The 27455-nt window shown below is 36.4% G+C and overlaps 1 protein-coding gene across 1 annotated transcript in view; it reads left to right on the top strand.

The window, feature by feature from the left end:
* The first annotated feature begins 1736 nt into the window (after positions 1-1736).
* GTDC1 (glycosyltransferase like domain containing 1) overlaps positions 1737-27455 on the top strand; it is a 346643-nt gene continuing 320924 nt past the window's right edge. The window contains 3 exon segments of the mRNA XM_081051844.1: positions 1737-1886; positions 12905-12988; positions 25620-25761. The gene's annotated coding sequence lies outside the window, so the exon portion shown is untranslated.

Here is a 27455-nt window from a genome sequence, read left to right as displayed (position 1 = left end):
TCTGCACAAGGGCAATCAATATTGACCCCTTGGATTGAGAGGCAAGGCTGAGCCAAAGTAGAAAGTAAAGTGATTATAGCAGTGGAGTGACAGGCCTACCCAAGAAATACAGTCATGCTTAATGATGGGGGTACATTCTGAGAAATGAGCTGTTAGGCGGTTTGGTTGTTGTGCGAGCATCATGAAGTGCACTTGTACAAACCGAGATGGTGTATACCTGCTACACACCTAGGCTGTATGGTATAGCCTGTTGCTCCTAGGCTATCAGCCTGTACAGCATGTTACTGTACTGAATACTGTACACAATGGTAAGTACTTGTGTCTAAACATAAAAGATACACCAGAAACATATTGTATAAAAGATAAAAATGGGTACGCCTGTATAGGGCACGTCCCACGAATGGATCTTGCAGGAACAGAAGTTGTTCTGGGTGAGGCAGTGAGTGGTGAGTGAATGTGAAGGCCTAGGACATTACACTACTGTAATCTATAAACAGGGTGCACTTAGTTTACACTCAGCTTATTAAAATATTTTTCTTCAATAATAAATTAATTTTAGCTTGCTGTAACTTTAATTTATAAACTTTAAAAATTTAACTTTTTTACACTTGTAATAACAGCTTAAAACAAACACATTGTAAAGCTTTACAAAAATGTTTATATCCTTATTCTATAAGGTTTTTTTATTTTTAAAATTTTTTGTGTTTTACTTTTGAAACATTTTTTGTTAAAAACTAAGAGACAAACACGCACATGAGCCATGGCTGACACAGAGTCAGGAACACCGGTCTCACTGTCTTCACCTCCGCATCTTGTCCCACTGGAAGGTCTTCAGGGGCAATGACAGGCGTGGAGCTGTCACCTCCTGAGATACCTAGGTCTTCTGGAAGAACTGAAGGGCCTGCCTGCAGCTCTTCTTGAGAAGGTGCCCTCTTTTCAGAACTATATCCATGGTAGTTTGCTTGGTTGGTTTCTGTTTTTCATCGTAGATTTGCTTGTAAGCAGATAACGCACCTTGCTTATTCTTCTCTTTCAAGTGAAAACCTTTCACTGTTGGGGTCCATGTTTTCAGACGTAAGGAGCTGCTTGCGGTCTGGAAAAGTTTCTGCCAAACTCTTCGTTGTGTATTTTCTTGGGGTTTCTTCTTAAGGGACCCCTCTTGTTGGTGCGGTCTGGCATTATGTGGCGCATGACTGTTAAATGAGTGGATGGAAGTATGGCAGGGGAACCACTGGGTCATGACACCCAGGTTCTTTACACCAGAGGCACTAGGTATCATATTACCTCCTCACTACATATCCTCTAGGCCAACTTACTTAAAGCACCAGATAGTAAGTATTTTGGCCTTTATGGGTCAGATGGTCTCTGCTGCACCTACTTAATTCTGCCATTGTAGCGTGAAAGCAGCCACAGAAAAAGACACAAATGAATGAGTAGCTACATTCCAATTAAACCTTATTTATGGAGATTGAAATTCGAATTCATACAATTTTCACATGTCACAAATTATTAGTCATTTAAAAAAAACTTTTCAACCTTTAAAAATACAAAATTCATTCTTAGGTCATGGCTGTACGAGAAAGAATAGCAGTGGGCTGCAATTTGGCTCCTGGGGTCAAGTTTGCTGACCTGTTTTACATAAAGAAATGACTATCAGTTATGATGCAGAAAGCTTAGCATTACTGAAATAGATGTTCTCAAGACAATGCTGTTGGTGACACTGTCTTGTTTTATAGGTGACACTGATGATAAAAACCCCTTCAAGAAGGCAGATGTGACATCTGCAGCAGGTTCAGATCTCTCAGCTCTGAGACAAACTGGATGCTTCGTAAAGATTTCGTCTATTATTGCACAGAGAGCCCAAGTCCGTTACTGACATTGTCTGGGTGAGCTGCCTGCTGGGTCCAGTGATGCACTAAGAGTCACAGAAGTTGAAAAAGAAGGCGCGCATATCTTTGGATGACTGGCAGTGTGACACCAATGTGGCATCAAGCCCCATTGTGATTCCAAGGACTTTCTGACTAAATAAAAATGATTGTGTGTGTGTGTGTGTGTGTGTGTGTGTTGCGGATGATTGAGTAAATTTGATCTTGGGGAATGTGGAATGTATTATCATTTCATAATGACATATGGTAATTGCTTTGGTACCTGATCTTTTAAGTTCCTGACTGTGGAACTTACGTAGTTATCACTTTTTATTATTGGGTTCTGTTACTCGAAGGGTAATATGTAAAGAAAAACATCTGCTTTACCTAAAAAAGGTTAATTTAAGGACTGTGATGTTTTTTCTTTTTTAAATTTTTATTAAATTTATTTGGGGAGGACTGATTTTCACATGGAAATTTTTACTTAGGAGATTCTTGAAATTTTGCTTTCCCGCACAGTATTTAAAATGTTTCTATTTACAAAAAACCTACTGTACCCAGAATTTTGTAGGGAAACATGATTTTGTGTAGGCTCTTGAACTCAGTAGTAAGTACAGAATCATGCTGTATAGCATTAATGTACATAGAACAGTTAATAAATTAATAACTACTAATAAAGTTAATATCTTCAGACCTGTTAACTAAATTTACTTGAAATGATTTAATGAGCAGGTGTGAACTGGAAATAAACTTATGTGTTTTCTAAAACTATTAGAATCACAAGAAAAGTGGAACATGAAAGTCTTTTCTGAACCAAAGCAGTATTTTATTTGGTTAGAGTCCCTGCTTTTGGTATGTATCTACTTATGTCAGTTACAGAGGATTTGAAAGCAGGGCTGGGACGTTAGGTGGGTAGATTCTCTCTGAGTTGAATCTCATTTCTTTCCTCTGTGAATCTTGAACTTTTTTTTTTTTTTCATCTTAGCTTTCAACAAAAACTCTCACAGCCCAGCACACAAAACATAGGTTACATTTCGTATAGTTCATGAAGCTCATATACAAACAGAAAAAGGTTCCCTTGACTTACCTCGACTTACCTTGAAGTCTTTATTCAAGGCCTGTCTCCTTCAGTGTCAGTGTGCCACTGCCAGTGCTGCATGTTTGGTCAGTGCAGTACAGCTAACGTAGGAAAAAGATTTGCAGGTTTCTGTAGTGTGGGTTACACACATCTAATGTACAAGTCAGATGAGAGATCAGGACTATAAGATAGCTTTATGTGAAATTGATTTCATTTCATAGTTTTTAAGCTGTTTTTCATTGAAGCAATGCCTGTAACTGAAAGACAGGTGTGGTGTAGCATTTGAATACCTTAAACTCTTGAGTCTGGAATGAAAGGGGGATGTTCTTAGACGATTAGATACTAAAACTCAGGGATTTTGAAATGAAATATTTTGTCATTCATTTATGGTGCCATAATTGAACTGCCCTGCAGATTTTATTTGTGATTATTGTGATTAACACTTGTAAAACTGCCATTTTCATAAGTAAGATATTTAAGGAAGGATATGATTTTTGTGTGTGTGTGTGTGTGTGTGTGTGTGTGTGTGTGTGTGTGTGTTTAAATAAAGCGGCAAACACCACTTTTGTAAATAGGATACGTTTAATAAATACATGGATTTTACCATGATAACCATTTAAATCAGGAATTCCATTGTGGTCTTCTGGGGAGAGAACATTAAATAGAGTACTTTGTAGCTTGCCATTATTATTTTTATCTCTACAGTAAACCTTTTTCAAAAGAAAATGTAGAGAAGAATGCATAAACGTAGCTTGAAAGATTGTAGGTATTCTTATTTAACCTGTTATTAAAATTGAGAAGACATAAATGAATATGAAAAACTAGTTTATTGCAGAAAGGAAGTGCTGTTTATGGCCATTTGAAAGTATAGTTGCAGAAAAGCATCTATATTAATCTTTTAACGGTTCTTGAGCCAATTAATTGATTTGTATATAATCAGGAGAACAAGAAAATACAGGTGTTTAAAACTAGTTTTGTATCAGTAAAAAGAAAATTTAGTTCTCTGCCCCCCATCCCTCCCAGGTGGTTGGTTCTTATGAATGGATTTCTGAGATGACATTGGGATTTAGAGTCGTGAGAACTCATCAATTACATCTTTTTGTCCACTGACTTGTATAGAACTTGTTTAGTGATATTTATAGGAGATGAGAAAGGTAGTGATCCTGACTTTCATGGACTTCAAAAAAGACTTGGAAGGAAGATTAAGGTAGGGATATAGTAGGCATACATTACTGTATTATTTTAGTAGAGCAGTGATTATTTAGGTAGTTCCTTCCTCCACTGCCTTTCCCCCCTAACTTTATAATTGCTGGTTAAAGCTGCTTTTTCTTAAGGCGAGTGGGAGATGATTTTATGAATGGAGAAAGTGAGGCTATGTAAACATTAGGAAATTATTGGAATGTAAAGGACAGAATAAGATTGTAAATGTGACAGGTAATAAGATCATAAATGAACACTTTTTGGGTTGATAAAGGTGCTAGAGTAAGGCTATCAGTGGAATAGTTTGGTTTATTATTACTATGTACTATTTATTGAAAGCCGCCTATATACTAGACATTGAGTAAGACACTTGGCAGAAGTTATTTCTAATTCTTTCCACAACCTTGAAAGCAGGTGCAGCTATTCCAATTTCCTGATGATGAAACTAGAAGTTAAGTGGCATACCCAAGGTCTTAGAGTAAGAAAAAACAGCCTCAGAAATACAGAGAAAAAAACTAAAGGTTGCTAGATGGGAAGTGGGTGGGGACAAGGGGGAAGGTGAGGGGATTAGAAAGCACAAATTGGTAATCACAAAATTGCGGGGATACGAAAGATGGTTTGGGAATATAGTCACTAAAGATTTTGTAGGGTATCTGATGGACACTTGTCTCATTAGGGAGACCACTTCATGGGCAGTGTAGATGCCTCATCACTGCTCTGTACACTTGAAGCTGAAGCTGAATAATAATGAATGTCAATTATAATTTTATATATGTATATGCACAGAATGTGGAGAACAGCATAGGGAATAGACTCAATGGAACTGTAACAGCTATATATGATGTCAGAGGGGTAGTAGATTGGGGGAGGGGGTTATCACTGAGGAGTGTAAATGTCTATTACATTGTTTTGTGCACCTGAAACTAATAAAAAAAAATAGCGAAGATATTATTACAGTTTGTGGCTCATTTTGTGCAGCGACCTTTCCTTTCCAGTGATTGTCTGATAAATGAATAAAAAGTAATTTGAAAGGCCAGTATACATTACAGGAAGATTTTAAGATGAACGGTTTTCAACACGAATGACTTCATGTTGGTGTTAGAGAAAGATGTTGGGGCTTCCTTGGAGAAAGCAGTGAGATGATACATTTGCATATATTGCATCTAAACTCTACAACTCTTCCAACTGTTTTATGTGTTACCTTTCATATAATTAGTATAGTGTTGTATAGCTGTATTTTCAGGTGTAAGTGATGCCATGATACAAAATCCGCTTATGAAGGGTGGGTGGTAATGAGCTGCCACAGCGACTTACATATAGTACATCAGCTGAATTGGATCAACTCCAGTAGCATATGTAGTAAAAGTTCTTGAAGGCGGCCTGATGCAGTCAAAGGTGACTACCAAACAGTTTGCTGCAGGAATGATAACAGTGCATAGCAGTGTCATGAAGACCATTAAAATGAGAACTGGAAATGTTTGCGGGCTTTTGCAAGGAGACTCACACAGCCCTGAACAAAACATCTTGGAAAGGACATCTTCAATCATTTGGTTATGAACAGTATCTTATCGTTTTTAAATGTAAACAATAACTGCAACAATAGGGCTTTGGAGTCACATCATCTAATTATATTTTTTAAGGTATAGAGGGAAATGATAAGGTATCTTTGGCTTTGTCATTCACTTGATCTTGTGGAGGTGTGAAGTAAAAAAAGTACAGCCGAAGTGGCAGCAGGTAAAGTGGCCTAAATGAGTACTTTGGCATCTTGGTGACGGGTGTTGTAATGACAGGAAAAAAAAAATACTGAAATTGGGCTTAAAATATTAGAATGGAAAATATTTTTTTTCAATTGCTTGAAAATACAGAGAAAGGTTAGCAGGCAGACACGGCAGTTGGACAAAGGGTAAGAAGTAAGGAGAGTTATTCCAGAGTGAAGTTGTGGGCCCATCCGATGGCTCAGGCGGTTAGAGCTCCATGCTCCTAACTAAGAAGGCTGCCGGTTCGATTCCCACATGGGCCCGTGGGCTCTCAACCAGAAGGTTGCCGGTTGGACTCGCGCAAGGGATGGTGGGCTGCGCCCCCTTCAACTAGCAATGGCAACTGGACCTAGAGCTGAGCTGGGCCCTCCACAACTAAGATTGAAAGGACAACAACTTGACTTGGAAAAAAAGGCCTGGAAGTACACACTGTTCTCCAATAAAGTCCTGTTCCCCTTCCCCAATATAATCTTAAAAAAAAAAAAAAAAGTGAAGTGGTTATATGACACTTCTAGATAAGAGTTTTTACTCAATAAAAGAGAAAACAGGAAGAGATCAGGAAAAGTGATTTAGAAATAGGTGTTACTGAAATAGGGTATTACATTCCTCAAAGATTGCTAGGAGGCCAAGAAAATATTCGATAAGGGGGAGGGAGAGTTATCTTTAACAGGAAGTTGTATTCATATTTTATGGTTGTCAGAACCATAATGGTCCTCATGAGCTCCCAAGAAAAAGACAAGCTGATTACTCTCAGTCATCTTGGGAACCCTTACGTTGTGATAGGCTGAAGTTATCCTTATATCCTTGGAACAGTGGCTCACCACTTTAGACTTGGATTTGTGTTTTAGATTTAGTTTTTAAGTTTATTACCAATATCTATTCAGCTTTTGGCAAGAGATTACAAACTTTACATTAGCTGGATATCCTTGACATCATCTAGGAGTAAGATATCAGAGGTGATTTAAATCAATTTTATTGGTTGTAATTTATATATAAAAATCAATTTTTAAATGTACAGTTGATGAATTTTGACGTGTAGATCCATGTACCTACCCTCTATTCAAGAAATAGAATATTTCAACATCCCCAAAAGTTCCCTTATGCCTCTTCAATCAGTCCTTCCCTCTCCTCTCCGTAGACAGCCACTGTTCTGATTTCTATTTCTGTAGGTTAGTAAGCTGCTTCCTGAACTTTTTATATATGGAATCACAGAGTATACTTTTTTCCCCACTGGCTTCTTTTCCTTAGTGTAATGGTTCTGAGATGTGTACCCATGTTGTTGTATGTATTAATAGTTCATTCTGTTTTATTGCTGCGTACTGTTTTATTTTACCACAATTTGTTTATACGTTTTCCTGTTAATGGACATTTGATTTTTTTTCTGCTTTTTGGCAATAGTAAATAAAGCTGCTATAAACAGAATTTTTGTGTAAGTCTTTGTGGACATATATTTTAATTTCTCTGGGTTAAATACCTAGGAATGGACTTTTTCTGTCATAGAATTGGTGTATGTTTTAACTTAGAAGTTTATGTATAATTTTATAATGTCTCCAAAGTGGTTACACCATCTCCATCATGCATTTTTAGTTCAAGTCTGTAAATCTCTACTGTTTGGACTAGGTATAAGTTTTGGTTTGTACTAAATGACATTTCTATAGGCATAGAGCTTTTATGAATATTCTTAACGTAATAACTGAAATCTGGTAATTAAAAAAAAATCGTAATACATCATAGCGTATAACTTAAATAGATACAGGTTCCCTCCTGTTTCTATTTGAAAGAGCATTTCTTTGAAGCGTTCTGTAAATTCGAATGGAGTAAAGTGAAGAAACAGTTACCATTAATTTAAAAGTGAAAATCCTCTTTGGATTTTTTTCTTTTTGGTTAGCGAAAACTGGTACTAATGTAGATTTTTTCTAAAGGTGAAGTGGCATAAGGCAAATTTTCGAAAAGTAGGGATACTTGTATGCAACTAGTGACTTGGTTTGTTGTACAGCATTTTTAATTTTTATTTTATGTTGTAGGTAACATGTTTTAATCTGAATTTTAAAGTGGGAATTTTCCATTTTATGCAGTGGTTCTTCATTAAATGTATATATAATTAAATGAATTGTTAGAATATGAGTAATATATTCATCTATTAAGGTAAAATTTGTTTGACCAGATGAGGAATCTTCTTTTTTTCCTTCTTGATCTATTTAGTCAGTATTTCCCCCTTTTTCTGTAAATCTTTCACATTGAGTTGCTTAAAATGAACAATTCCTTATAGACAGTAGATGTAATGTAGGGGAATTGTACCTAAGATAATAGGATGGCAACTAGCACTTGTTGGTTTCAGGATTTTAGCTAAAGTACTAAAGCTGAAAATAAAGATGGATTTTGTAGAGGGATGTGGGCCTTAGTAAAAGAATACAACAGCACCCACTTCCCATATATAAGAAATTAGAAAAGGGGTATTCCAAGTATTCAGGTGAAGAATTGTTAATCTAGTGGGGAATTCTGTGACATTTCCATTTCTCCCCAAAAGGACCTTTTGTTCCCAGCTCAGAATTTGGGTTTGTTTTCCAGAAGTGTGGATGGTATTTAATTTCTTGTCTGGATGTTTAACGAGCTCCATAATCTTGTTTCTTGATGCTGCAATGGCACCTTCCAGAGAGTTCTTGACAGAGCATGACATATTTTGTAGAGTCTGGGGCATTCCTGAACGTGGCCTTGTTTATGGCGGGGAGAAGATGGAACAGGTGAGGTGACGTGGTGAGTGAGAGGGCGGTAGTGAAAAGAGTTGGCATTTGTTCATCGGTTGTGGTACTAAGACATGAACTTTGTTTTGTGGACTAAGTAGACCAGGGGTGTCCAAACTTTTTTCAACAGTTTTCACCAAGGACCGTATGCAGTAAAATACAAACAGCCAGACCACTCACTCAAGGTGAAGTATGTATTGCCTCACCTGGTTTATTTAAGTAAATTAAATATATTTTTGGAATTTGCTGCGGGCCAATTAACAATGGATCGCATTGGCCCGCGGGCCGCAGTTTGGACACCCCTGAAGTAGACCCTGTGGAAATTGACCAGCTTTGAGTTATCTTGATGGATCCTGCCAAGGAGGGCTGCCAGCTTGCCATATGCGGGTAGGACATCAGGAGGTCAGCCAGTCAGAGAACACGTCCCCACCCCAGGGCACTGTGGGTGGAGGGAGCAGCTTCTCTGCTTGCTGTAACTTCGGGTCACCCTGCTGTGAAGGCTGAAATACACTGTCCAACTGGGGCTCCTTTGAGGAGGAGAAGGTTCTATTAATAATTACACAAGGATAACAGATTATCCTGCTTTCTGGCCATCTAATAAAACCCCATGGTGAGAATTTGAATTGGTCCCTCTTATTATAGTATTGAAATTAAGTCTACTTAATTTATCAAGTCATGTTCATGCCCTGATTTTATATACTTGTATCTATCAATAAACATTGTGATACTTGAAAAAATAAAAACAAACAAACAAAAAAACCCCATGGAATGAGGCACACAGGCCCTTTGTCCCCCTTCCTCTGCCTAACCTGATCTGAAGGAACCAGAAAGTGAGGAAGGAAGTGGAGAAAAGTAAAAGAGCCAGAAAGAATATTGGGGGAAATACACAGCGAAAACCATTCGTTCTCTTGGCTGGCCTGGATTGATGTGGGGATACATGAATACTCTTTGAATAAGATAGGAAATTGAAGGCATAAACTGGACTCGACTCTATTTTACAATACTTGAAAGTGAGAAGCAATAAAACTTAACCGGAGAGGTTAAGGAGAGATGGGGAAGTGAGATCTGGAAGAGCATTTGAAGTGATGGAATTAAAGTAAGTATCCCACTGAGTTCAGTGTATTTGATCATTGTCTTAGTTTAATAGGATTTAGTTGAACAAAGCTTTAGTGAACACCTACAACCTGATATGTAAGCTACTGTGTTAAGTATTTTAGGCAAGGCAGAGATGACTAAGATTTTTTGTCCTCAGGGAGCTTCTGCTCTAGGGTAAATAGCCAGCTTAATCTGTGGCAGGATGACATAGGTGCGCTTAGACAGGTAAGTGGCAAAGCGGTGGGAATGTGGAAATAACTGAATACCCCGGGGGTTCCGGGCAGGCTTTGTGGAGGAGGCTGAGTTTGGGCTGAGCCTTGAGGGAAGAGGAGGATATCAGCTGGGAAGAAAGGCATTCTAGCATAAGGGGAATAATCAGAGGCACGCAGTTTGAAATGAGTTAGCCTGCTAGGAAGAAATGCTCATTCACATTGAAAATTTTTCTTCTTAAAAAATGCTTTCAATTCACCAGTTAAGCAGTATGCTTGCCCATGTTATTATAATTCCGGTTGAAGTTTTGTATTTTTACATGTCATGTTTGCATTTCTTTAGTAATGTACAAAGTGTCTTGCTTTATGAAATGTAGTGTGGAAATGTTACTCACTTTAGAACCTAGATGGTTATAAGCATCAAAACCAAACTTCTAAGTCTAATCACAAAGTCTATTACTTTCCTTGATTGAAAACAGTAAAATGTGGAGAAGATAATAATTTTTACATACAATCCTAAGAAGCATTTGGCAGTGCAATTAGTTTCATAACAAGTGATTGTTTTTTAAAGCCTTTGGAGAATAAGAATGAGTATCTTGATGCTAGTGTCACTTTTAAATAGCTGTAGCTCCAGGAATGTGTCTGTTCACATTGTTATCTTAAATATACACCTTATCTATCCATATTGCTGTACTTCAGATGTGAAAGTAAAAATAAAGGTGTGAAGTGCCTAGCAGACTTGTATGAATTTATGTAAATTAGAAAATACAAACAATCCATTCGTGCTGAGGCCCTAATGCAGTACAAATCCAAATAAGGGTTATTTCCTGAAAGTTTTACACACACACACACACACACACACACACACACACACACACACACACACACACACACACCATATCCAGTGATTTACTTTGCAAAAAAATAAAAATCATTATGAGAGCTTTTTTTCCTGAACTCCAGACACCTATCCAATTGTACTGTGATATCTCCATATGGATATTAAAAGGTATTTAAATTGAAAATGCTCAAAATGCAACTGATCTTTTTACCCAGTCTGTTGTATCTTTAATCTTCCCCATCTAAATTAATGACAAGTTCACCTATGTTACTCAGACCAAAAACCTTGGAGTCATCCCTGACTTATCTCTCTCACATCCACACCTCGTCTGTCTGTAGTTCATGTTGCCTTTATCATCAAAGTGCATCTGAATATGACCACCTCTCACCACCTCCACCACTACCTGGTCCAATTCATTATCATGTCTAACTTGGATTATTTTCAGAGCCTCCTTATTGGCCTCCCAGCTTCCTCTTGCAATCCTTAAGTCCTCACCCAGCAGTTTAATCTCAGTGCAGAAGCCAAGATAATTACAATTAAAACATACGTCAAGTTCTGTCATTCTTCAGTTCAAAACTTCAGTTGTTTCCTTTCTCACAGTAAAAGCTAAAGTCTGCAGTAACCTGTAAAGCTCTACTTGATATTGCTCCATCTGCAGTTTAGCTTTTGACTATCTGTTTACTACCCTCCATTTGCACCTGACATCATAATGTTCCTTGAAAAGCTGGCCTCAGGGCCTTTGCACTTGCAACTCCTTCTGCCTAGAATACTTTTTCTCCAGATAACTACTTAGCTTATTCCCTAACCTGGGATCTTTATTGAAAGGTTACATTCCTAGTGAGACCTTCCTTGACCATCTTATTTAAAACGTCCATCTTCCCCACATTGCTTAATTTTTCTGGTTAGCACTTTCTGAAACGATGTTTTAGTTTTACTTTTTCATGGTCAGTTCTTTTCCTGTTAGGGTGACAGCTTGATGAAGACAGGGGATTTTGTTTTGTTTACTACTGTACCCCCACACTTAGAACAATTCTGACACATAGTTGGCACTTAATACATAATTGATTGAATGAATAAAAGACAATGAGAGACAGTCTTTAGGGGCTAAAACTGTAGTAAAATTGAATGTGTCCTTTATTGGCATCTGTGGACAGTGATACTATTTCCAAATGTCTGAATGTGTCTTCTCCTTTTAAATTTTTAAATGTATTGGGGTATAATTTACATATAATAGAAGGCACATTTTAAGTGTAGAGTTCAATGAGTTTTGACAAATGTGCACACATATGTACCATAACTACCACTACAATTGAGGTACAGAACTTTTTCATCACCTCAGAGCATTCCCTTATGTCCCTTTGCAGTCACATCTCCCTCATCCTCATTTCCAGGCAATTATTGATCTGATTTTTGTCCCTATGAATTCGTTTTGCCTGCTCTACAGTTTCATATAAATAGAACCATACCTTGTGCATTCATCTCAGCATGATGTTTTTGAACCATACTGTTACTGTGTGTCTTACTAGTTAGTCCTTTTTCAGGGCAGAGAAGTGTTCATTGTATAAATGGGCCATACTATGCTTTTCCATTTACCTGTTTGTGGACATTTGGGGGCTTTCTAGTTTTTGCCTATAAGGAATAACCCAACCATGAATGTTGATGTACAAGTCTGTGTGTACGTGTGCTTTAATTATTCTGGGATAGATACCCAGGAGTAGAATTGGTAAGTGTACATATAACTTTGTAAGAAACTGTCAAACTGTTTTCAAAAGTGATTGCACCATATTCACCAGCAATGTATGAAAGTTCTAATTGCTCCACATTCTGGCCAGTGCTTGATGTTACCGTTTTTTTGAATTCAGACATGCTGGTAGGTGTGTAGTGGTATCTCACTGTGGTTTGCATTTCTGTTTCCCCTATTACTAGTGAGTGACCTTGATCTTTTTATTTATTTATTGGACATTTATTTTATCTTCTTGTGTGAAGTATCTATTCATATCTTTTGCCCATTTAAAAAAATTGTTTCTTTGTTTTCTTGTCATTCAGTTATAAGAGTTTTGTATGTATCTGGATACAAATCCTTTGTCAGACATTTTTTTTTTTTTTTTCTGGTTTTAGATTGCCCACTGATGGTGTGGTTTGAAGAACAGAAGCTTCAAGGTTTGAATAAACACACCAGTGTATCAATGTTTTGTTTTTCTGGTTTGTGCTTTTTTTTATTGCTTGCTTCTTTATTTTATTTATTTATTTATTTGGTTCTGTCTGAGAAATCTTTAGGCTGTGAAGATTTTTTTTTCTGTGTTCTGAAAGTTTTATAGTTTTAGCTTTTATATTAGGTCTGTGGTTCATTTTGAGTTAATTTTTGTGTAGAATGTGAGGTAAAGATCAAGGTTCATTCTTTTACATATCTGGTTATTCAAGGACCATTTGTTGAAAAAATTGTTTTTTCTCCTTTGAGTTATGTTGACCTTTTTGTTGAAAATCAGCTAATCTGTATGGATCTTTTCCTAGACTATTGGTCTATATGTCTATGATGCCAACATCATTGTTTCATGCTAAGTCTTGAAATCAGTGTATAAGTTCTCTAACTTTGTTCTTTCTTGAAATTGTATAGACCCTCTAAATCCTTTCCACGTTTGTATCAATTATAGAATTGGCTGTACATTTATGCAAAATGCATGTAGGCATTGCATCAAATCTGTAGATAAATTTGGGGAGGATTAATTTCTAAACAATACTGACTTATTCCAATCCAGAAACATGGTATATCTCCATTTATTTATTCTTTAATTTATTCTTTAATTGTAATTTTCATTGGGCTGGTCTTTTGCTAAACTTATCCTAAGTGAATAGGATATGAATTATATTTTTTGATGCTATTGAAAAGATTGTTTTTTAAGAAATAAATTTTACAATTGGTCATTTTTGGTATAGAGAAGTAAAATTGATTTATATATATAGAATGTGTATCCTGCTACCTGATTAATTCATCTATTACTTCTTGTGGCCTATTTTGTGTGAATTCCTCAGGATACTCTATGTAACTGATTGTGTTAATTATAAGTAGAGTTTTGCCTTTTGCTTTCCAATATTTGTCTTTTACTTCTTTTTCTTTCTTTTTTTTTAAGGAGGGCACCGCTCACAGTGGCCCATGTGGGGATCGAACTGGCAACCTTGGTGTTATCAGCACCATGCTCTAACCAACTGAGTTAATTGGCCACCCCTATTATTTCTTCCTTAATACACTGACTAGGACCTCTAGTACAATGTTAAATGGAAGTGGTGAGAATGAACTTCCTTGCCTTGTTCTGGTCATAAATAGAAAGTATTCAGACTTCTACTATTATGTATGATGTTAGCTGTAAATTTCTAATAGATGCCCTATATCAGGTAGAACTAGTTCCCTTTTATTTTTAGTGTGCCAAGAGCTTTTATTATAAATGACTGGTACATTTTGTCATATGCTTTTTCTGTATCTATCGGACGAGTCATTCATTTGGCTTCCAAAATTTTTATTAATAATAATCAATTGCATTAATTGGATTTTAGATCTTAAACCAGCCTTTGTATTTTTGTGGTAAACCCAGTTTGGTTATAATGTATTACCTTTTAATATTATCCTGAATTTGACTTGTCATATTTTGTTAATGACCTGTAAATCTGTGTTTATGAAGGATACCATTATTTTTGAGGGAGTATTATGGACTGAATGTTTGTGTCTCTCCAAAGTTCTTATATTGGAACTCTAATTCCCAAGTTGATGGCATTTGGAGATGGGACCTTTAGAGGCAATTAGATTTGGATGAGGTCATGTGGGTGAGACCCCCACAATGGCATTAGTGTCCTTATAAGAAGAGGAAGAGACCAGAGCTTACCTGTTCCCTCTCTCCCTGGTGTGAGGACTCAGCGAGAAGGAACTATCTGCAATCTAAGAGGGCCCTCGCCAGGGAACCAAATTGGCCCACACTTGATCTTGGACTTCCTGGCCTGCAGTACTCTGAGGAATAAATTCCTGCAGTTGAGCCACCCAGTCTATGGTGTTCTGTTATGGCAGCTCCAGCTGATTAAGACAAGGTGATTTGATGTCTTTGTCAGACTTTGGTATAAAGGTAATGTCATCTCATTAGACAGAAAAGGTATTTGACAAAATCCCTTTTATAATCAAACACACTAGGAATAAGAGGAAACTTGCTCAACATGATAAAAGGCCTCTGTTTAAAAACACAGCTAACATCTTACTTAAAGGTGAAAGAGTGAATGCTTTACCCCAAGATCAGGAACAAGGCAAGAATGTTGCTCCCACCCAACCTGTTTAATATTTTACTGGAGGTTTTAGTTAAGAAAATTAGGTAAGAAAAAAGAAAAAAAAAAGAGCCATCTAGATTGAAAAGACGTAAAATTATCTCTGCAGATGACAGGATCTTCTTTATAGAAATTCCCAAGGAATCCATTAAAATCTATTATAACTAATAAATGATCATCAAATTGCAAGGTTACAAGAGCAGTGTACAGAAATCAGTTGTATTTCTGTACACTAGCCCAGTGAACACTATAAAAGTGAAATTAAGACAATTTCATTTAAGATAACAAAAAACCAAATAAAAACAAATTTAACAAAAGCAATAGAAAAACACTATTTCAAAACCTAGAGAAATTGTTGGAAGAAATTAAAAAAAATAAGTAGAAATACATTACGTGTTTGTGTATCAGAGGAGTTAATAGTGTTAAGATGGAAGTACTCTTCCAAATGATCTACAGATTCAAGGCAATCTCTGTCAAAATCATAGCTGCCTTTTTTTTTCTTTCAGAAAATGAAAAACTGATCCTATTATTTATATGGAAATTCAAGGTACACAGAATAGTCAAAACAGTCTTGAAAAAGAAAAGTGAAGGATGTGTCCTGACTTCAAAATGTAGTATAAAGCTACAGTATTCAAAGCAGTTTGATTCTGGTATAATGATAGACATATAGATCAGTGGAATAGAATTGAGCGTCCAGAAATAGACCCTGACGTTTATGGTTAATTCATCTTTGACAAGGGTGCCAAGATAATTCAACACAGAAATACTAGCCTTTTCAACAAATGGTGCTGGGACCACTGTGTATCCATTAGCAAAATGATAGATTTGGACTCTTTTCTTACACTATTAAAATTAATGCCAAATGGATTATAGACCTAAATGCAAGAGCTGAAACTATAAAACTTGTAGAAGAAAACATGAGAGTAAATCTTAATGTCCTTGGGTGAGGCAAAGCCTTCTTAGAAGATACCAAAAGTACAAGTGGTAAAAGAAAAAATAGATAAACTGAACTTCATCAAAATGAAAAACTCATACTTCAAAAGACTCCATCAAAAAAGCAAAAATACAACCCAAAATGGGAGAAAATATTTTCAAATTATATCTCTGTTAAAGGACTTGTATGTATTAAAAACTAATAATCCAGTAATCAAAAGACAATTAAAAAATGTACATAGTATTTTTGAAATATGTCTATATATCCCATCTGTTCATTCCTTTTGTTTTTCTGTTTTCTTTGGATTGGTGTTTATTTTTAACCTCATCTTTTGGATTATTAGCTGTATATATTTTTATTTTAAATTTAGTGGTTTCTATAGGATTTATAATACACATTTTAACATCACACTCTATATCCCAATTATATACACCTTATCTATAAGAACTTTACAACAACACATGGCATTTCTTCCCTTCTGTTCTTAGTAGTATTGTTATATATTTTACTTCTGAGTATTATGTAAAACATCACAGTGTTTTTTTTTTTTTCTTTAAACAATTTCTTTTAGACAAATTAAAAAATGAGAAAGAAGTCTGTTGTATTTGTCTCCATATTTATCCTTTCTTGAGGTCTTAATTCCTTCATGTAGATGTTTTCTTATAAATAGTATAATTTTTCTTCAGCCTGATGAACTTTCAACATTTCTTATAAAAAAGTCTTCTGTCAACAAATTCTCATCTTTTATTTGAAAATGTTTTATTTAATCTTTATTTTTGAATTGTACCCTGACAATTTTTTTTTTTTAATTTCTTTTTCTTCCAGCTCTTCAGATGATATCTTTACATTGTCTTACATTTTATTTTTTTTCTTTGGATGACAAATCAGTGGGGATCCTTATCCTTTTTTTCCCCTGTGAATCTAATATTGTAATGCGTTGTTTTGTTAAAAACTTTGTGCTTTTTAGATATTCTCTTTAGCTTTCTGTGTTTTTGAAATGGTATGTCTTGCTGTCGTTGTTTTATATGCATCCTGCTTGAGGTTCATTGAGGTCTTGGATCTGTAGGTTTATCATTTTCCTTAAATTTTAAAACTTTTAGGTCGTGCATTTTTCAAAACTATTTTCTGCTTTTATCTTTTCAGAATTCCAATTACACATATTACTGATGACTAGATATTATTCCACGTCTCACTGAGGCGTGAGGCGAAAATTTACTTTTTCTCAGACCCTTTTTTTCTCAGCCTCTATTTGGACAGTTTTTATTGTTGTGCCTTCAAGTTAAATGATCTTGTTTTCTATATTGTCACAAGACCCTCTAGTGAAAAATTTTTAAAAGACATTTAGATTTAATCTCTGGAAGTTCCGCTTTTTTAAAATAACTTTCATTTTTTTCATCATCATATTATACTTTAAGTTCTTAAATACATTCTTAAGTACTGTTCAAATATACTTGCTTATTCAAAGTTCTAGTATGCTAGTTCTGTCATTTCTGCCATTTCTGGATCTGTTTTCCATTATTTTGTCTTGGCTATGTGTCACATATTTCTTCCTCACATGTGTGGTAATTTTTGGTTAGCTGAATGTAATTTTTGGTTAGCTGAATGTTTCTTTATTGAGTGTTCTGATTTGTCTTTTTAAAAAGAGTATTGGTTTTGGTTGGCAGTTTTAAGTTCTTTGTGGATCAGCTTGATCTTCTTGAGACTGGTTTTTAAGCTTTGTTAAGATTATTCTCGAGTAGCCTTTACTCTAAAGCTAATTTAGTCTATTACTAAGATGTAACCCTTTGTCATGCTATATTGAATGTCATGTATGATCGATGAAGTCTCTACTCTGATGTTCTAATCTTGAATGTCTTCCAGGCCTATGTGACTTTTGGGTAGTCTTCATACTTGTTGTTCTATCAGGCTCCTGGAGTTCTACAATATTTATTAGAAATGTATATACGGGACCCCTATATAGATGCGTGGAGTTTTGTCTCTGCGTAGCTCATTTCTCATATACGCTGTATCCTTAAAAATTCCAGACACCAAAGCCTCCCTAAAACTCCACTAAATGTGTTCTCTCAATTCAGCTAGACCACCATGTACTTTTTATCTCCTTGCACCAGGTCCATAGAGTGCCTCCAGGTAGAAAAGAGGGGTAACCATAGGGTTCACCTCACTAGTTTCCATTCTTCAGGGATTACAGTTCTGTTCTGCCATATTGTCCACTGTCTGAAAACAGTTTGATATATTTTGTACAGTGTTCTAGTTGGTTACAATGGAAAGGGGGCAAGTCTGCTACCAGTTCTTTTTTCATAGCAGCATTAGAAATGCCCTGTTGCTCCCTTTTTTTAGTACTGAAATTTAAGAAAAAATAAAAGTTTTTGTGTACATCTAAAAAGATCTGTATTTACATGAATCCTGCCATTAAAATATAGTTGAACATTGTTCAACCCCTTTCTTGATGACTTTTATTTTTTTAATTATGTTCATATAGCTATCCATAGCCTTAGACTATTGAAAATACTCCCCTTAGTTTTCCTAATTTTTGTTTTTCCTTTTCCAGTATTTTGTCCATATTGAGACCAATTTCAGTTTTCAATGACTCTTTTCTTCCTTGAATCTATATTTTCTTTGATTGTCCTTGTTCACAACGGGAAGTTTTAATATTTAACCTTGGCACTCAGGGCTTCTCCAGTGAAACTTCAGTCTGCTTTTTCTACCCTTATTTTCCACGTTTTACACTTAACAAATGCTCCAGTGTCTTGGCCAACATTCCTGTGCTTACATCTTTTTCTTTGATAATATTTCTTTTGCTGAAAGCCCTTCTTCACCTTGCCCTGTCAGAATCCTAATCATTCTTCAAAGTCTCATTTCTTTATGATGGTGCTTTCCTTTACTAGGATGTTATAGTCCTTTGAAAAATTTGTCCAATCTCCTTACTATTAGTGAATTGGAAGGTCGTAAATACTTGACTCATCTTTGATTCTCCTGTAGGACCTGACTAACCTAGAACCTGGCACATAGTTGATGTTCTATAAATATGCATTGAATATTTACATAAATACTCTAAAACAGAAAGCCTTTAGGGTATCTTGAGGTAGATGTCCAGTGTGGCTAGTTGAGTGAATAAGCGTATGTGTAAGAGTGAACTGCCTACTCCAGGCATCATGCCGCCCTAAAGATAGATCTTTCTGTATGGCTGAGGTTCTAGAGTAGGGAACAGAGAGAAATAAAGGATCCATTTATTAGATCTAAGTGGTATTCATCCAGTAAAGAGCGGGGTTGCTATGAGCAATCTGAATTGGTACACTACTCATTCTCTGATGTAATCAACGACTAAAAGTTCTCTTTTAACTTTTATGCGAGTCCTCTAACCTGTATTAGGTAATATTTTGAGAATAAGCACTATTTATGGTGGCCTTGGTGAACACAAATAAGTAAGCCCTCAGTGACTTGTATACAGATGGTAGAGACACACATATTTTCTGTATGCCCAGAGTAAGGGTGGAGATGGGTGCAATGGTAGAATGCAGGAGCACTTCAGTGTTTTTAGGTTCTCAGAGTCCTTTTAGGTTCTCGGAGGCCTATATCTAGGTGTATAAATTAGGTAGGACCAAATGTGCTTTGCTTAGCACAACTTTCACTGACTGAGCAGACTATTTTCAGATAGTCCTTCAGATGGTGAAAGCCAGTCGTCATTGCTTAATTTTATACACTCTTCCATTTATTTATACCTACTGTCATTTGCTGAGGTCATCCTTTCAAAAAACATTTCCTTGAGGGCGCATGATGTACTTGCTGGGTGCTTATGCTGGCACTGAACAGATAAAAAAGATATGCCTCCTGGAGTGGTAGTGGCTTTCAGAAGTCTTGATTACTGATTTGAGGCCATAGTTTAAGGAAACTGGCATGCAATATTTATATTTGCTTCAAAAAGCATGAGCCAAATGTCAACCGATGGTCAATGACACCAATTTAATGCTAACAGGAATCCCTAATTTGGGGTGCAGTGAAGAAGAAAACATTTATTTATTCAGTGCAAACAGCTCAGTTGTGGAACAGCAAGGCCATGGAACAGCTCAATACTGTTACAGCTCAATTATGAGACCGCACTGCTGTGGAACAGCACATCTGAGAGGTGGCCCTTCAGCGAGGTGGCCCTGTTTAAAGCAACCCTCAGGTGAGGCACCTGTCTCGCTAGACAGCTCTGCTCTGGTCCAATATACCTGCTTCACTCTTGTCTAGTGAGATATCTTTAGTGTTTCAGCTCCAGCTGGGGAAACACAGTCTTCAGTCTTCTGTGGAAAGGGAAAGTATGCTTTTCTAGTCTACGGGAAGCTGACTTGCATATAGAGAAGTCCCCAACCCTGGTTCCCAATTGGTTTATGCCAATGCAAATGAGGATTCCAAAGCCTCACAGTTTGATTGGTCCAAAAAGCACTGTCCTGATTGGTCAGAATGTAGCCACTCTGATTGGTTGGTGAAGATGCTAATGAGGAAATAGCTACCTGATGTAGGTAGGCAGTTCAGTGTGGAAGGCAGGCAGTTTAGGGCAGGCTTCTCCCTAGAGGGAGGCTTGTGTGAGAAGCCCCTGTTGAGAAACAGCTGCTGGGCTCTGTTTTTAAATTTGATGCAGTCAGCCTCCAGGAGTCCTTCCTGGTATCTTCTTTCTCAGGGTTGACGAAATAATAGAGTTCCTGGGATAATGGAGTGATAAACTAGAACTCTCAGTGCATGCACCAGTATTCAATAGATGCTTCTCTATCCAAAGGAAGTGCTACACAGTATGCAGAATTGTGGAAAGCCGGTTTTGTGACCTTTGAATCCTTTCACTCACATAGAGGATGTCAATAGGGGGAGAGGTTTTTGTCAGTTGAATTTTTCTGGAATGCCACTGGACTGTTGTGTATGTTAGCCCTGCCTGCCACAAGTAGGGGATGTCTGAATCTTTCATCAAGCCTAGTAAGAGGAGTTTCAACTGGATTAAATGGGGGGTCCTGAAGTTGGAGTCACCAGAGACTCCTGCCTGGGGAAGTTCAAGTGTCCTGTGGCAGTAGGGCTGGGTTTAAGAAGTAATTGAACTCCCCTCTTACAACATGTCAAAGGTATGTGTATCCCTGAATATGAATATCAATCTGGTGTTATTTGAAAAGGGATCCTGCCCAAGAAAGTTTTCTGCCAGGGCAAGAAGATCCCAGCAGCAAGGAATTGTGGGGTGTACTTCCAGGGATCCGAAGTCCAAGGGGCTTTAGGAGTGATCTTTTCACTGAAGGAGAGCACTGCGCCTGGAAGGAGTTTCACAACTGGAGGATCAGACCTTTGGAAGAATGCACATAAGCTGCCCAAGAGAGGAAAAATCAGCTTTAAACACCTATGATAGTCACATAGCCCTAGGCCATTTTGGTACAGTAGCAGTCTTATAAGAACTGTCCTATGTTTATGCCTGACCTGTTCTCACCTCCTTGACCTTGACCATCGTGGACTCAGAAAACTCCAGAAAATGGCAGGAAAGAATCTTCTTGGTGAGGAAAAAAGGATTTGTTGCCTCCTTCACTGGCAGTGACTAGCTGTGGGCAGGCCCCAGCTGAATGGAGAACATAAGATTTAATGTTAAATGTACTTTGGAGTTTTGATTCTTTTTTGGATCTAGTCTTTTAATTTTGAAAGTTTTCACACCTATGGAAATGTTCAACAAGTAATATAATAAACATCTCATACATTTTACCAGTTAGTAACATATGGCAACATGTATTTATTGTATGTACACCTTTTTGGCCCTTGGAGTGGGGCTGAAACATTTGAAAATGATGCTTTACTCCTAAATACTTCACCTTGTTTATCCTAAAAATTAAGATATTCTCCTATGTAATTACAATACTATTATCACATCCAGGACTTTAACGTTGATACAGTAATGTTATACATAATATGTAGTACATATTCAAATTTCCCCATTGTCTATCTGGAATTAGTTGTTTTAAATTACTGAACTAAGACTTACCATTTAAAGTCATCATGTGATTTTCTGTTACTTATGAGGGACCAGAAAAGTGACGAGGATTACTTGAGTTTTTCCTCAAAGGCAGAGGTTGGTTTACTGCTGAATAGGTTTAATAGATCAGTAAAAGACAAAAAAAAATAAAGTTTTTGCATGAAACTCATTACTTCTGCATGGTCAACATGTTGGGTACACTTTTAAAAGGGAGTCATAATTCAATGTACTTTTGCATTGTTCACAAACAGATTTCCTACACATGAAACAAAATTGACGGAGTGATGATGGTTGTTGAAGCTAGGTGATATGGTTCATTAAACTCTTCTCTCTACTGCTGTGTGCATTTGAAAATTTTCTTTTTTTTAAAAAAAACTTTTATTTATTTTAAGTGTTTTTCCAGGACCCATCAGCTCCAAGTCAAGTAGCTGTTCCAATCTAGTTGTGGAAGGCGCAGCTCACAGTGACCCTTGTGGGGATCGAACCAGAAACCTTGTTGTTAAGAGCACCTCGCTCCAACCAACAGAGCTAACGGGCTGTCCCTGAAAATTTTCGTAATAGAAAGTTAAAGGGCGTAGAGTCTTGTGTTTTCTGGTTCGTAGGGTTGGAATATTACTAAATCACTGACTACATTCTTTTTAGTTTTAATAGCGTCAGAATAAGTCAATTTATAAAATTAAAGCACAGCAATAATAACAATATTTTTGATTTTTGAGTATTTAGTAAATGTTAGGCATTAGGCTAAATCTTTTCCACATTCAAAGTTCTACAAGGTAAATTTTATTTATTTCATTAAAAAACAATCATTCTTTGGAGTTCATTCCTCAGTCTGAAGGGTTCCCTTCATCTTTTTCTTAGTTTGTCATTTATATCTGAAGTGGAGAAAGAACTGAACTTAGGTTGATACTAATAATGGAGTGGGTGACGGGTAAAAGTGTAGTCTGGGTGAAAGTTCACGTTAGGTCCAAAATTAAAGTTAAAGGTTATAAGGAGCAGAGTTGAGTCTACTGGATTTCAGTGTGCTGTCGCTCTGGCTCTAATTCAACTTTATCAAGAAATACAGAGTTCTGAATAAGATGGAAGTGGCAATTTCTCCCAAATAAAAATTAAGTAGCCTTAAAACATAGTGTTTAGCTTTGTTAGAATTTATTTGGAATTTCAAATATTTTATATGTTAGTTATAGTAGTCATTTTGATGTAGGTAGAATTTGTTTTGCACTTTTCATAATTTAATAGAATTTTTTTTCTCACTTATAATCTTAATACTAAAGGTAGGATCTTGTAATTTTTTCCTAAATCCACTTCTGATGGAAGTCAAACAAATACCACTCTAAATATCCCTGTACACATTAGATACGTTAGTGATTTCTGAGTGTTAAACACAATTTATGTCATCCTTTTTGTTTAGTATATTTTGTAAAGGTCTTAAAAATGAATAATCATTAAAAGGAATTACACTGATAAATGAAATGATTGTAGTTGACCTTTGTAAGTAAGACAATTTACTCATCAATCTTCAGTGTTACTTAGCAACATAAAGTATTCCTATCCTGGGAATTTTCATATTTTTCTTAAAATACATTTGGAATTATGTCACCTGATGTTTGTCCATCTGTCCTGAAGCTCTCACCGTTTTTTCATTACCTAAATGTCCTCATTAAACTTCACATTCATACAATATATTTTCAGCTTAACCCACAGTCTGACTTGAGAATCTTGGTTTGTCTGAATCTTAAGACTTTTAGGAAATAAATTTCTTTTGTGTATTGTGAAGCTAAAAGTTATTTTAAAAAGTTATTTTCATAATAAAAGAGGTATAAAAATATTGCCTTGGGAGCTAGCTATTTTCTTATTGTCCTTAGTCTCTAGGGAGGTAGTTTAATCACTTGTGATAAAGAAATATGTGTAGCTCAGTTGTATTTTGGCAAGTTGAATTGTATTCAGTTTAGATCATAATTTATGAAAATGCTAGGTTCATAGGGAATGTTGTATTCATTCATCCATTCAACAAATATTTATTAAGCACTTACAACATGCCAGGCTCTGTGACAAGCTCTGGGGAGACAGTGGTGAGCAAAAACATGGGGTCTCTCCTCTGTAGACAAGAATTGATTGTTAGAGAGCATGCAAAGAGAGAACCTAATCTGCTCAGGTAGGAAAGGCTTCCCTGAGGAACTGTGCCTTAGCTTCTGTCTGAAGAACATTCCAGTAGGAGCAGCAGGGCACATGGAGCCCCTGCCCGAAGGCTAGGGCTTCAGTGAATGCCTGTGAGATGAGGCTTGTGAAGAAATTGGTTGTGTGAAAGAACTTCCTTCTTTGCAGATGCTTTATAAAAAATGTGAAACCCAACAGTCATCTTTCTGTTGACTTCTCTGTATGTTTTAAGATAATAAACTCTGTTTTCAGATGCACATTTGAAGATCCCTTAGAATTCATTTGTCCCGTTTGGTGCTTTAATCTCCTAAATAATAACCCAGTCTGATCGGTCATCTCCTGCTTGAATATTACTAGCCCAGTAGCAGGGCCCTTTCTTTCTACCTTGGAACCAACTTCGTTTTCAGACACCTTTAATGATTAAAGAGTTCTTTCTTATCTGAAGCCAAAATTTTGTTTTCTGTTCATTCATCCTAGTTCTTGGAGGCGAAATGAGTAAGTCCAATTGGGTTTTAGACTCTTGCATATGTATTAAACTTACTGATGCATGGTATAAGTCTCTCTTTTCTAGCCTTTTCCACCCCAATACTTGGAAAATTTCAAATATATACCAAAGAAGACAGATTTGTAGAATGAAACACTCTTCCTCTCCACTCTTCCACTCTTCCTCTGCATATACCCTTTGCCCAGTTTCAATAATGATCAACCCAACGTTTCGTTTGATTGACTGATACTCATTGCTTACTTTCTTTGCAGTAGGCGCTGTACTAGTTGCTGGAGTTACAGAAAAGGACCGGACACAGTTACTGGCCTTAAGAAGCTCACATTCCAGTGGAGAAGAAAATAAGAAAATCAATTAAAATAGTACAGCGTGATATACACAGTCATCAGATTTGCATGAAAATTATGAGATTATATAGAAAAAGTACAAGAAAGGCACTTTACTGGTAAATGGTAGAACTGGGGAGAACTAATGCACAGTTAGGCTATGCAAACACTTCCAGGGCGTCTTAAAGAAAGTGAGCAAGGTGAATCAAAGTTCATCAGACTTTAGGAAAGTCTCTAAACTACCCCCACTGCATTGGTATGTAAAATCTTACATGAGTATGTACTTCAGGGATTTCTCTGTAGAGAGCCCTTAGTTTTCATCAGATCTTCAAAGAGATCTAGGATTCAAAATAGGGCCATTGTATAGTCCTCTGTGAGGAAAATGGATTTGGCTGTAATTAAGTATTTTTTAATGGTCAGGTGATACACTCGTGAGGGTTAAATAGCTAAGAGACTCAGAGCCACATGTTCAGTGAAGTCTGATGCAAGTCGTCTATATTATTGCACATAGATCGATAAGTAAATATATATACTCTACTTACAGCTTAGAAATCGGGTGTGTGTATACACACATGTATATATGTGCATTGATTATGTATCTTAAAATATGAAATAAATGGTTTTATTATTATACACAGAGTTCAGAGATTCAATACCTGAGAGATGATATCACACCCAAAGTGAAAATGCTGCCTCTTTCTTCAAGACAGCGTTACGGTCCTCTCTTAGACCAGTTTGAAAAGCATGCTTTGTGAACACAGGGAAGACGCAAGAGTGCTGGTATGTCCAAGTCTCTTCTTACCTGTACAATTGTACCAAGAATGCATTATCAATGTTCATCTTGGTACTTGTCCAGATTTACCCTGCCTGAATTTTGAGGTTCATGTAACGTCTTTCAGTACAACTGCATGACAGCATAAGCATATATGAGCACACACCCTAGTGCAGTAGTGCAATTTCCTCTTAGAGCTTTTCCAACCAAGGAAGCAGGTGCTATTTACAGTATACACAAGTCAAATTAGAGAGAGTCAAATTCCCCTCTCTCTAATATTTGCAGCCATGCTTTCAATTTGTACTCGTGTGGATCCATATACTTCCTGCATCTCTATGGTTTTGCAGGAAAAGCTAGATATGTGAAGAAAATGCTGTCATGCAGTCTTTTTGATTCATTCAGAATATCACTTTGTGCTTGAATACTGTAGTTGACTATTTGATCACACCTTTTATGGACAATTTGCTTGTTTATTTCTTCTGTTTACTGTTCAAGAATTACATGTAGTCTCTGGTCTGGCAAAAATCAACTCTGATTAAGTTTTGTAAAATACCTGAGAAATTTCATTGACATGTAGCTTTGTGCTACATTTTGATTATGCATATGATCATTTGTTACATTTGCGTGTTTCTGAAATGGAGTTATTTGATAATTTATGTAAATTACCTTTAAAAATAAAATAAAATGATAAAGTTTATCCTTTCGAATTGATGGGATTTAACTGTTACTAAAATCATAGTATTCTCCATAATGCAGAATTTTAAGTCTTATTTCTTGTTTGTGTTTCAATTATGTATTCTAAATCAGTCAGATCTCCCTTTGGAAATGTCCCAATTTATTGAATATTTTTATTCAATTTCCATACTGAGCATATAGTTAAGATAGGTGGCTACATAAATTACTTAGGATAAATTTTATAAATAGTGTTGGAAATCAATCTAAGTGTCACTATTATTTTCCACCACTGCTTCTGTTTGTAGTAGAGGGTACTGAGCAGTGTAGTGCATAAAACACATAGTTCTGGCCCTCAGAAGTTTACATTCTAATAAGGAAGAAAGACTAGTGTATAAATAACTTGAAAGGAATAAATAGTGTAAGAGATGCAAAAATAAAGCCCAGAGGAAACAAAGCTTATTTCATATTAGGCGTTTTTTAAAGGATATGATATTAGAGTTGGACCTTAAGTAACTGGTAGAAAGAGGAGAGATTTGGGACAAGGAAATTCCAGGCTGAGCACATACCATAAAAAAGGCAGTGGCACAGTGTATTTTTGAATATTTTCTGGTGGTCCTGCATAGGAGCAGAGGGAGCAGTTGGCTATTGGACTGGAAAGATTTGGTTTGTCTTGTAAGGTTATTTACATCTTGTTGGGCAGTGGACAACCCTTGAATGTTATGGGACATCTTTTATGTGTCAAACTTGAATGTGTCTTATGGTTTATTTATAACAACTCTTCTTTAGTAGAGATTAGAATCCTAATTTTAGAGAAGAGAAAAACTGAGGCTTATAGGAGTTAAGTGACTCACCCAAGGTCTCATGACAAATAATTTTCAAAACTAGGATTCAAACCAAATGTTCTTTTGAATCCATGTGCTTCCTTTCTTTTATGTGGAAGAATGAGACAATAAGGCTAACCTGTAGGCATGTTACCAAAGCAGTTGGTTTCTTGGATTAGAGAGTGGTATTGCAGAGGCATGATGGC

This window comes from Rhinolophus hipposideros (genome assembly GCF_964194185.1).
Source record: "Rhinolophus hipposideros genome assembly, chromosome: 6".
NCBI classification, from domain to species: domain Eukaryota; kingdom Metazoa; phylum Chordata; class Mammalia; order Chiroptera; family Rhinolophidae; genus Rhinolophus; species Rhinolophus hipposideros.
The sequence above is the reverse complement of the archived record's forward strand: the minus strand, read 5'-3'. Positions and strand labels throughout refer to the sequence as shown.